Source organism: Pristiophorus japonicus, unplaced genomic scaffold (genome assembly GCF_044704955.1).
Source record: "Pristiophorus japonicus isolate sPriJap1 unplaced genomic scaffold, sPriJap1.hap1 HAP1_SCAFFOLD_130, whole genome shotgun sequence".
Classification (NCBI taxonomy): domain Eukaryota; kingdom Metazoa; phylum Chordata; class Chondrichthyes; family Pristiophoridae; genus Pristiophorus; species Pristiophorus japonicus.
In genome coordinates, this window is record NW_027250967.1 from 134,712 (window position 1) to 145,961 (window position 11,250).

The following is an 11,250-nucleotide window of genomic DNA, read 5'->3' on the forward strand; positions in this document are numbered from 1 at the left end:
AGCTGCGGAATGCAGGAGGAAATCAATCAACTGGTCAGGTGAGCAGAACAGTGGCAAATGGAGTTTAATCTGGAGAAGTGTGAGGTCATGCATTTTGGGAGGGCTAACTAGGAAAGGGAATACACAACAAATGGTCGGACACTGAGAAGTGTAGAGGAACAAAGGGACATAAGAACATAAGAACATAAGAAATAGGAGCAGGAGTTGGCCATACGGCCCCTCGAGCCTGCTCCGCCATTTAATACGATCATGGCTGCTCCGATCATGGACTGGGTCCACTTACCTGCCCGCTCCACATAACCCCTTATTCCCTTATCGTTTAAGAAATTGTCTGTATCTGTCTTAAATTTATTCAACGACCCAGCTTCCACAGCTCTCTGGGGCAGCGAATTCCACAGATTTACAACCCTGTGGGAGAAGAAATGTCTCCTCATCTCAGTTTTCAATGGGCGGCCCCTTATTCAAAGATTATGCCTCCTTGTTCTAGTCTCCCGATCAGTGGAAACATCCTCTCTGCATCTATCTTGTCAAGCACCCTCATAATCTTATACGTTTCGATAAGGTCACCTCTCATTCTTCTGAATTCCAATGAGTAGAGGCACAACCTACTCAACCTCTCCTCATAAGTCAACCCCCTCATCTCCGGAATCAACCTAGTGAACCTTCTCTGAACTGCCTCCAAAGCAAGTATATCCTTTCGTAAATATGGAAACCAAAACTGCACGCAGTATTCCAGGTGTGGCCTCACCAATACCCTGTATAACTGCAGCAAGACTTCCCAGCTTTTATACTCCATCCCCATTGCAATAAAGGCCAAGATTCCATTGGCTTTCCTGATCATAAATTTAATTTAAGACAGAGATAGACAGTTTCATAACTGATAAGGGAATAAGCGGTTATGGGGAGCCGGCAGAGAAGTGGACCTGAGCCCATGTTCGGATCAGCCATGATCGTATTAAATGGAGGAGCAGGCTCGAGGGGCCGTATAGCCTACTCCTGCTCCTATTTCTTATGTTATGTTCTTATCACCTGCATAGTAACCTTTTGTGTTTCATGCAAAATTACCTCAGGTCCCGCTGTACTGCAGCACATTGCAATCTTTCTCCACTTAAATAATAACTTGCTCTTCGATTTTTTCTGCCAATGTTCATCACCTCACACTTTCCAACATTGTACTCCATCTGCCAAAATTTTGCTCACTCACTTAGCCTGTTTATGTCCTTTTGAAGATTTTTTGTATCCTCTTCACACATTGCTTTTCCTCCCATCTTTGTATCATCAGCATACTTGGCAATGTTACACTCGATCCCTTTTCCCAAGTCATTAATATAGATTGTAAATAGTTGGGGCCCCAGCATCGATCCCTGCGGCATCCAACTAATTACTGATTTTCAAACCGAGAATAAACCATTTGTCCCGACTCTCTGCATTCTGTTAGTTAGCCAATCCTCCATCCATGCTAATATATTACCGCCAACCCCGTGAACTTTTATCTTGTGCAGTAACCTTTTATGTGGCATTGTCAAAATGCCTTCTCGAAGTCAAAATACAACACATCCACGGGTTCCCCTTTATCCACCCTGTTCATTACATCCTCAAAGAATTAATAATTGCTGTAATCACCATGAATACCTATACTTTCTGTGATAGACCGAGCTTACAGACTATCTGGCATCTCCTGCCCTTTGCCGGGCACGTGTTCCGGGTTTAATTTTACAAACTGTGTGAGTTCGCTGATCGCGGGGAGACGGTTGGTGCCTCTGTGGCCCCACTGTGAGGATGTGGAAGTGAACACGGTGGCTGGGTGATCCATGACATTTCTGTAAAGGGCAGCGGAGGAGAAGGATTGAGAACTTTCAGTGTGGGACAGAAGTTGTTTCAGGTGAGCCAACACATTCCTGATCAGCACAGAGGGAGCTCACTGGTCAGCTCCCCTTTGTTGGGGTTGCTGTGCCAGAGGTTTCTGCAGTACAGCTGTTATCATGTTTTCTTTACATGAGACAGGGCCCTGGTTCAATCCTGGCCACGAACTGTATGTTTAAACTTGCTATAGAAGAACAATCAGAGGCGAGTTTATTCTCCTGGCAAATGCTGCCTGATCTGCTGAGATTTCCAGCATTTGCTGTTTTTATTTGTTATTTATTCTCCTGGCAAAAGGGCTCCATTATTCCTTCATTGCTCTTTATTTGACTTCAATAAATAGATAACTTTCAGTGAGAGAAAACGGATCCACCGGGGACCTTTCGTGTGTGAGGCCAACGTGATATCCGCTACACTGCAGCCCATCAAAGGGCGAGAAACGACTGAATATAAAGGATGAACTCACAAATATCAGGGGCAGTGCAGTCTGGTCAACGTCAAACCCTCCTTTCTTATTCAGCAGTGGCATCAACGGGAGTCAGATGCCATAAAGTTTAATTAAAGACATAAATACAAGTAACACTTCCAAATATTTTCACTGTAAAATTCTTTCACTTTATTTGAAATCCTCCTGAATTGAATCTGAAAATGAGCACCGTGGGATTTTATCCTCACTGCTGATTCTATTTTCTGTGCACGGTCGGATTAACCGGTGCTGTTAAATTTGACAAAAGTTGCCCCAGATTCCTGGTGTTATCGGTAATGAAGGTTTTGAACCAGACTCCTAAAATACAGTGTGTAAAATGGGTTAACATGCAGAAGAACATAAGAACATAAGAAATAGGAGCAGGAGTCGGCCATACGCCCCTCGAGCCTGCTCCGACATTTAATACGATCATGGCCGATCCGATCATGGACTCAGGTCCACTTCCCTGCCCGCTCCCCAAAGAACAGGACAAATGATTGAAGTATCGACTGTCCCTCAGTTAGCATTTCTTACATTGTGCAAAAGAAGGTGAGGGGTTAATTAATGATGCTTTCCCGTGAAAGCAACACAAATGTTTCAGAAAAAAACATGCGGTGACTGGCAGGTGAGTGTTGCTTCTGACACCTGGTGGGAATGGGCAGGGATTTTAAAGCCACTTATATTGTCAAACCTTCATATCGACGAACATCCCACACTTTCTGTGTAGACCTCGTGGCGCAATGGTAGCGCGTCTGACTCCAGATCAAAAGGTTGCGTGTTCAAATCATGTCGGGGTCACTATATTTTTGGAAATTGCTCTTCCAGAATTAATATTTTTTTGCTGTTTGGCAATAACCAGACCCTTGCTCCAAGGTCTGCCTCACTGTTTCCCCGGTGTCAGGCAGAGATACGCCTGGTGCCCTCATTTATTTCATGTGACAGGACACAACAGTTCAAAATCAACCTGCAGGTGGCCACACTCAGCATTGAATAGTCAGGATGTCCGAGCGGTCTCAGGTGCTGTGTTCCGTTTGCAGTTTCCTCTGGAGTTGTGGATTTGAATCTGACATTTCTTACTTTTTATAATTAAGTGAAACTCATTGTTTGACACCACAACTCACTCCTAAAAACTGGGATTCAGCAGTTCACCTGCTCACTTCACATTTCCGTCTGACCTGGTGCTGAAAGTGGAGATGTTTCCGCAGTGAAAGCTCACTGGGTGGGAATGTTTTCTGTAGCTTTCTCCTCATGCATGCTCAGGGGCGAGTTTGTCCTCCTGTGAAAGGTCATAAGATCATAAGCATGGAAGGATTAGGGGCCGCAGTAGGCCATTCGGCCCCTCAAGCCTGGTCCACTATTCAAGAAGATCCTCGCAGTTCCTCAACAGCAAGTTTAAACATCTGGTTATGTTCCTAACATCATTTGAACCGCAGTGTTTCCGTGGCGTCATTGTTATCACGTTCGCTTCACACGCGAATGGATCCCGGGCGGAACGTGATTTTTGAGACTATTTTTGCTGTGAAATAAATTGAACAAAAGTAGCCCCAGATTCCTTGTCACATGAGCAATAAACATTTTAAACCAGTCTCCTAAATACAGAGTGTTATGTCTTGAATAAGGAATCTGACCAGAAACTGCAAACTGAAAGTAAGGTGTGACCGTCGTCCTTTATTACAAGTCTCCAGTGTGCCTCTCCAACCTGTGAGGCCTCCTGATGGATTGTGGGATCCCTTGGGACTCCAGTGGATGAGCCCTCTGATGGTTAAACAAGGTATTTACAGGTTTACATATGTAACAACACTCCCCCGGCACCGCTACCCCCAGCCTCCCCAAAGTCAGCAGTGTAACTATTTACAATTTGAGTCAATCTGTGGCCTTCCTTTCCCTGGTTGAACTTCTCGGTGCAAATGCTGGTTTTGGTGAGTCATTTGTTGGGCCCTCACTGGCCTGCTGGGCGTGGTGAGTCCTGCTGGGCTACTGCGGGTGATGGGTTCTGCTTCGTGGTCAACCGCTGGGTTGATTGCCACTTGTGTGTGTGTTGGAGGAGCGAAAAAGGTAGAGTCTATTGTGGGTTGTTCTGGATAATCCGTGAATCTGAGTTTGGATTGGTCCCATTGTTTCCTGCAGGTGAGTCCATATGAAAGTTTGACCAGGAACACCCTACTCCCCTCTTTGGCCACGACAGTGCTGGGAAGCAACTTGGGACCTTGTCCATAGTTCAACATAAATACAGGATAATTAATCTCAATTTCGCGTGACACATTTGCTTGATCATGATATGTATTCTCTTGAAGCCGCCTGCTCTCTACCTGTTTGTGTAGATCAGGGTGGTCTAACGAGAGCCTTGTCTTAAGTGCCCTTTTCATGAGCAGTTCCGCGGAGGGAACCCCGGTGAGCGAGTGGGGTCTCATGCGGTAACTGAGCAGGACTCGGGATAGGTGACACTGCAGTGAGCCCTCAGTTACCCTCTTCAAGCTCTGCTTGATTGCTGCACTGTTCTCTCTGTCTGACCATTGGATGTTGGTTTAAACGGGGCAGATGTGAAATGTTTGATCCCATTGCGTGTCATGAACTCTTTGAACTCAGCACTGGTGAAGCACAGCCCATTGTCACTGACAAGAACGTTAGGCAGGCCGTGCATGGCAAACATGATCCGCAAGCTTTCAATGGTGGCAGCGGACATCATCTCACATTCAATCCACTTGGAGTACGCATCTACAACCACAAGGAACATTTTACCCAAGAACGGGCCTGCATAGTCGACGTGTGCCCTAGACCACGGTTTGGAGGGCGAAGACCAAAAACTTAGCAGCGCCTCCCTGGGTACATTGCTTAACTGCGAGCATGTATTACATCTGTGAACGCAGGACTCTCAGTCCGCATCGATACCGGGCCACCACACGTGGGATCTGGCTATCGCTTTCGTCATTACAATGCCTGGGTGGGTACTGTGGAGATCACTAATGAAAGTGTCCCTGCCCTTTTTTGGCACCACTACTTGATACAGTCTGCCTGTATGGACATTTTATCTCTGCGCCGCTGGTACGGCTTTATTTCTTCCTGCATCTCTAACGGAACACTAGACCAACTCCCGTGGAGCACACAGTTTTTTACTAACGACAATGAGGGATCTGGGCTCATCTCGGTTCTAATCTGTCGGGCGGTAACAGGTGATTACTCACTCTCGAATGCTTCTATTACCATAACTAAATCTGGGGGCTGTGCCATCTGTGGTGGGCAATGGCAGCCTACTGAGAGCATCGGCACAGTTTTCTGTGCCTGTTCTGTGGCGGATGGCGTAGTTGTATGCGGACAATGTGGGCGCCCATCGCTGGATGCGGGCCGATGCATCTGTATTTATCCCCTTACTTTCAGAAAAGAGGGATAAAAGTGGCTTATGGTCAGTTTCCAATTCAAATTTGAGCACAAACAGATATTGGTGCATTTTTTTTACTCCATAAACACATCATAACACTTCTTTTTTGATCATGCTGTAGGTCCTCTCAGCCTTAGACAGACTCCTGGATGTATAAGTAACCAGTTGCAATTTCCCAGATTCATGAGCTTGATGCAATACACACTCAACATCGTATGACGACGCATCACATGCTAGCACCAAACGCTTACATGCATCATACAGCACAAGCAATTTGGTTGAGTATAACAGTTTTCTAGCTTTTACAACGGCATTTTCTTGGCTTTTACCCCATACCCATTCGTTTTCTTTATGCAGTAAAGCGTGCAGTGGTTCGAACAGTGTTCTGAGACCCGGTAAGAAGATACGAATGTAGTTCAGGATTCCTGGAAACGACCGCAGCTCCATCACGTTCTGTGGCCTTGGTGCGTTGTCGACTGCCTCCATCTACGAATCGGTGGGCCTGATGCCATCCGCCGCAATTCTTCTCCCCAGGAACTCCACTTCGGGCGCCAGGACAATGCACTTCGAGCATTTTAACCTTTGCCCCACGCGATTAAGCCGACTAAGAACCTCCTCCAGGGTCTGCAGATGCTCATCTGTGTCCCGACCTGTAACCAAGATATTGTCCTGGAAGACCACGGTGCGTGGGACCAAAGTCAGTAAGCTTTCCATGTTTCTCTGGAATATTGCCGCGGCTGATCGAATCCCAAATGGGCATCTGTTGTGAATGAAGAGACCTTTGTGCGTGTTCATGCAGGTGAGGCCCTTCGATGATTCCTCCAGCTCCTGCGTCATATAGGCTGAGGACAAGTCCAGCTTCGTGAACGTCTTTCCTCCGCCAGCGTCGCAAAAAGGTTGTCTGCCTTTGGTAGTGGGTATTGATCTTGAAGGGAGAAACATTTGATAGTTACTTTGTAATCACCACAGAATCTGACGGTGCCCTCTCCCTTGAGGACTGGAACAATCGGACTGGTCCGCTCGTTGAATTCGATCGGCAAAATGATGCCCTCTCGTTGCAGCCTGTCCAGCTCGATCTCCACCCTCTCTCTCATCATGTACGGTACTGCTCTCGCTTTGTCATGGATAGGTCGCGCCCGGGGAATTAGGTGGATCTGCACTTTTGCTCCTTGGAACTTCACGATGCCTGGTTCGAACAACGAGGGGAATTTGTTTAAGACCTGGGCAGACGAAATGTTGCCGACGGGCGAGAGCACCCGGATGTCGTTCCAGTTCCAGCGGATATTCCCCAGCCAGCTCCTGCCGAGCAGCGTGGGGCCATCGCCCGCTACCACCCAGAGTGGTAACTTGTGTATCGCTCCATCGTAGGAGACCTTTACAGTAGCACTGCCGATTACGGGAATCAGTTCATTTGTGTAAGTTCTCAGTTTAGTGCGAATGGGAGTCAGGACTGGCCTTGAGGCCTTGCTGCACCACAATTTATCGAAAGTCTTTCTGCTCATAATGGACTGGCTCGCGTCCATGTCTCGCTCCATTGACACCGGGAGTCCATTTAATTCAACCTTCAACATTATCGGGGGCACTTTGTGGTAAATGTATGCACCCCATATACCTCTACCTCCTCGGTCTGATGCTCTGGGTCGTTGTGATCTGCCGTGGATCTGCCCTCCTCTGCAACATAGTGGTTTGCAGGATTAGCAGGGTTTGCAGCTTGCCTGCACATTCGTTGCAGGTGTCCCATTGTTCCACAGCCCTTGCAAACGTATCCTTTGAAGCAGCATGAATGGAAACGATGATCACCCCCGCAGCGCCAACAAGGTGTTAATGGCGGAGCATTCATCACCCTTGATGGTGGACTCTGAGACATCTGCAGACGTACAGCTGCAGGCATGTGAGGCCTGCCCTGTACGTAACGATTTGAAAACACATTACTTTGTTCACAGTGCTTGTACAGCACTCGTGTGCTGTGAGATTTGATTGGTATTGTCACTGATGGCGATGAACGCTTGGGCTATCGCTATGGCTTTACTCAAGGTTGGGTCTCGACTGTCAAAATTAATTTACGAAGTATTACTTCATGGCCAATGCCAAGTACAAAGAAGTCCCTGAGCATGTGCTCCAAATGTCCTACAAATTCCAAATGCCTGCAAGGTGTCTTTGCTCGACGACATAGCTCGCCACTTCCTGGCCTTCAGACCTTTTGCACATGCAGAACCGGAACCTCGCCATCAGAACGCTTTCCTTCAGGTTAAGATGCTCCCGGACCAGTGTGCGCAAATCAACATACGATTTCTCTGTGCATTTCGCTGGAGCAAGCAGCTTTTGTATGAGGCCATAAGATGGTGACCCGCAAACAGTGAGGTGAATCGCCCTTCCTTCGGCAGCATTCGCTTCTCCTTCCAGCTCGCTGGCCACGAAATATTGGTCGAGTCGCTCCACTAATGTGTCCCAATCATCTCCCTTCGAAAATTTCTCCAGGATGCCCATTGGTCTCTACATCGTTGCGGTGGGGTTCGTCATCTGTATCTCATCGCCAGTTGTAGTGCATGAATAAAGAGTCTGACCAGATACTGTGAGCTCAACGTAATTTGTGACCTTAGTCTCCAGAGTGCTTCTCCAGCCTGTGAGGCCTCCTTAAATACAAGTGCTCCCAAGGGATTGTGGGATCCCTTGGGACTTCAGGGGATGAGCCCTCTGGTGGTTAAACATGGTATTTACAGGTTTACATACATAACACTTGTTTGCATAAGTTCTATGCAAATTGAAAGGGCTCATTCGGTATTTAAACGTGGAATCTCTCGCAAATTGCCATTAACAACCCTAAAGTGAGAATCATACACCTGGTCCAACGAAACAACTGCTTGACAAGAATGGCGATAAAGTGTAACCATTATAAAAGCATGTTATTGTGTGGATCTATTCTTTGTAGCCGGAGCACATGAGACCGAATCAGTGACTTTGCATTTTTGACCTGTCTTCTGAAGCGCCGCACGGTCCCATTCCGACAGTCAATGAGCTGTTGGGACGTTAGTGTATCCAGGCTGTGGGTGGCCACCCCGAGCGCAGCAGAGGGGTTTCTGCATTAGTTCTGGGTGGGGACAGTATTTCCCCTTCTCTCTTCCTCTTGTCTATATCCCTGTGCTTTTATTTCTCTGTTTATTCCTCGTCTCAGTTTCTAGTGTTTAAAAGGGAACAAAAGATGAAATGGGTTTCATTGTAGAAAATAATTTCTCTCGCTCAAAGTTAGATGCACCACCGTTGCACCATGAGGCCTAGGCAGCTCGCCGTTGATATTCAGGTTCATATATAAATATATCTACATGTATCGTAACTGTTCCCTGGTGGTCGAGGGGTTAAGATCCGGCGCACTAACCTGGTAACGATACTCGATCAATTTGTCAAATAAAAATAATTGAGGTCTGTGAGACGATTAGTAATTGATGTAATCACCATGAATAACCCCATTACTTTCTGTTACGGACCGAACTTACAGATTGTCTTGTTTCTCCTGCCCGTTGCTGGACACGTGTTCCGGGTTTAATTTTGAGTTCACTGATCACGGGGAGACGGTAGGAGCCTCTGTGGCCCCACTGTGAGGATGTGGAAGTGAACACGGTGGCTGGGTGATCCGTGACATTTCTGTAAAGGGCAGCGGAGGAGAAGGATTGAGAACGTTCAGTGTGGGACAGAAGTTGTTTCAGGTGAGCCAACACATTCCTGATCAGCACAGAGGGAGCTCACTGGTCAGCTCCTCTCTGTTGTGTCAGCTGTGCCAGATGTTTCCGTAGTGTAGCGGTTATCACGTTCGCCTTATACGTGAGAGGTCCCTGGTTCAATCCCGGGCGGAAACATTATGTTTAAAGCTGCTTTCGTGGAACAATCCGAGGTGAGTTTAGTCTCCTGGCAAATGCTGCCTGACCTGCTGAGATTTCCAGCAATTGCTGTTTTTATTTGCTATTTTTTCTCCCGGCAAAAGGGCTCCTTTATTCCTTAATTGCTCTTTATTCCACTTCAATAAATAGATAACTTTCAGTGAGAGAAAACGGATCCACCGGGGACCTTTCGTGTGTGAGGCCAACGTGATATCCGCCACACTGCAGCCCATCAAAGGGTGAGAAACCACTGGATATAAAGGATGAGCTCACAAATATCAGGGGCAGTGCAATCTGGTCAACGTCAAACCCTCCTTTCTTATTCAGCAGAGGCATGAACGGGAGTCAGACGCCACAAAGGCGGCATTAAAGACAAAAATTCCAATAACACTTCCAAATCTTTTCACTGTAAAATTCTTTCACTTTATTTGAAATCCTACGATGTTAAATCTGAAAATGAGCACCGTGGGATTTTATCTTCACTACTGATTCTATTTTCTGTGTATGGTCGGATTAACCGGTGCTGTTAAATTTGACAAAAGTTGCCCCAGATTCCTGGTGTCATCAGCAATGAAGATTTTGAAACAATCCCCGACAAAAATTGTGTAAAATGGGATCTGGTTTAACAGTTAACATGCAAAGCACAGAAGAAATGATTGAAGTATCGACTGTCTCTCAGTCAGCATTTCTTTCATTGTGCAAAAGATGGCATTGGGTTAAGTAATGATGCTTTCCCGTGAAATAAAAACAAAAGTTCAACAAAAAAACGGACGGTGACTGGCAAGTGAGCGCTGCTTCTGACTCCGAGTGGGAATGGGCGGGGTTTTAAAGCCCTTATTTTGAGGAACGTTCATATAGATAAACATCTCATATTCGTTGTGTCGAGCAAGTGGTGCAACGGTAACACATCTCACTCGAGATGAGGACATTGCTATCGAAATCATGTCAGGGTTCCTGACCTTTGGGATAATTCCGGAATCAGTATTTTCTTTACTGTGTCTTAATAACCAGACCCTTGCTCCAAGGTCTGTCTCACTGTTTCCCCGGTGTCAGGCAGAGATACGCCTGCTGCCCTCATTTATTTCATGTGACAGGACACAAAAGATCAAAATCAACCTGCAGGTGGCCAAACACAGCAGCACCGAGTCAGGATGGCTGAGCGGTCAACGGTGCTGTGCTTGGATTGCAATTGCATGTAGAGGAGTGGGTTCAAATCCAACGTCTGACACTTTCTGCTTTTAATCATTAAGTGAAACTCATTGTTTGACACCTCGACCAACTCTTCAAAAGTGGCATTCTGCAGTTCACCTGCTCGCTTAACATTTCTGTCTGACCTGGGGCTGAAAGTGGAGATGTTTCCGCAGTGCAGCGGTTAACACGTTTGCCTCACACGCGAAAGCTCACCGGGTGGGAATATTTTCTGGAGCTTTCTCCTCATGCATGCTCAGGGGCGAATTTGTTCTCCTGTGAAATGTCATGAGATGATAAACATGTAAGGATTAGGGTCCGGAGTAGGCCATTCGGCCCCTCGAGCCTGGTCCACCATTCAAGAAGATCCTGGCAGTTCCTCGACAGCAAATTTAAACATCTGGGGCGGAGCCAACAGGCGCCTGGCTGCAATCAGTGACAAAAACCCGCATTTGGCAGAAGCCCCGCTCGATCAATTGGGAGAGCAT

At 46.8% G+C, this 11,250-nt stretch overlaps 2 non-coding genes across 2 annotated transcripts; both read left to right on the forward strand.

Moving 5' to 3' along the window:
- Positions 1-3,052: 3,052 nt before the first annotated feature.
- On the forward strand, positions 3,053-3,124 carry trnaw-cca (transfer RNA tryptophan (anticodon CCA)). Its single transcript has one exon. It is a non-coding gene; the product is annotated as a tRNA-Trp (tRNA).
- Positions 3,125-9,480: 6,356 nt separating this feature from the next.
- Positions 9,481-9,553, forward strand: trnai-uau (transfer RNA isoleucine (anticodon UAU)). Its single transcript has one exon. It is a non-coding gene; the product is annotated as a tRNA-Ile (tRNA).
- Positions 9,554-11,250: the final 1,697 nt, after the last annotated feature.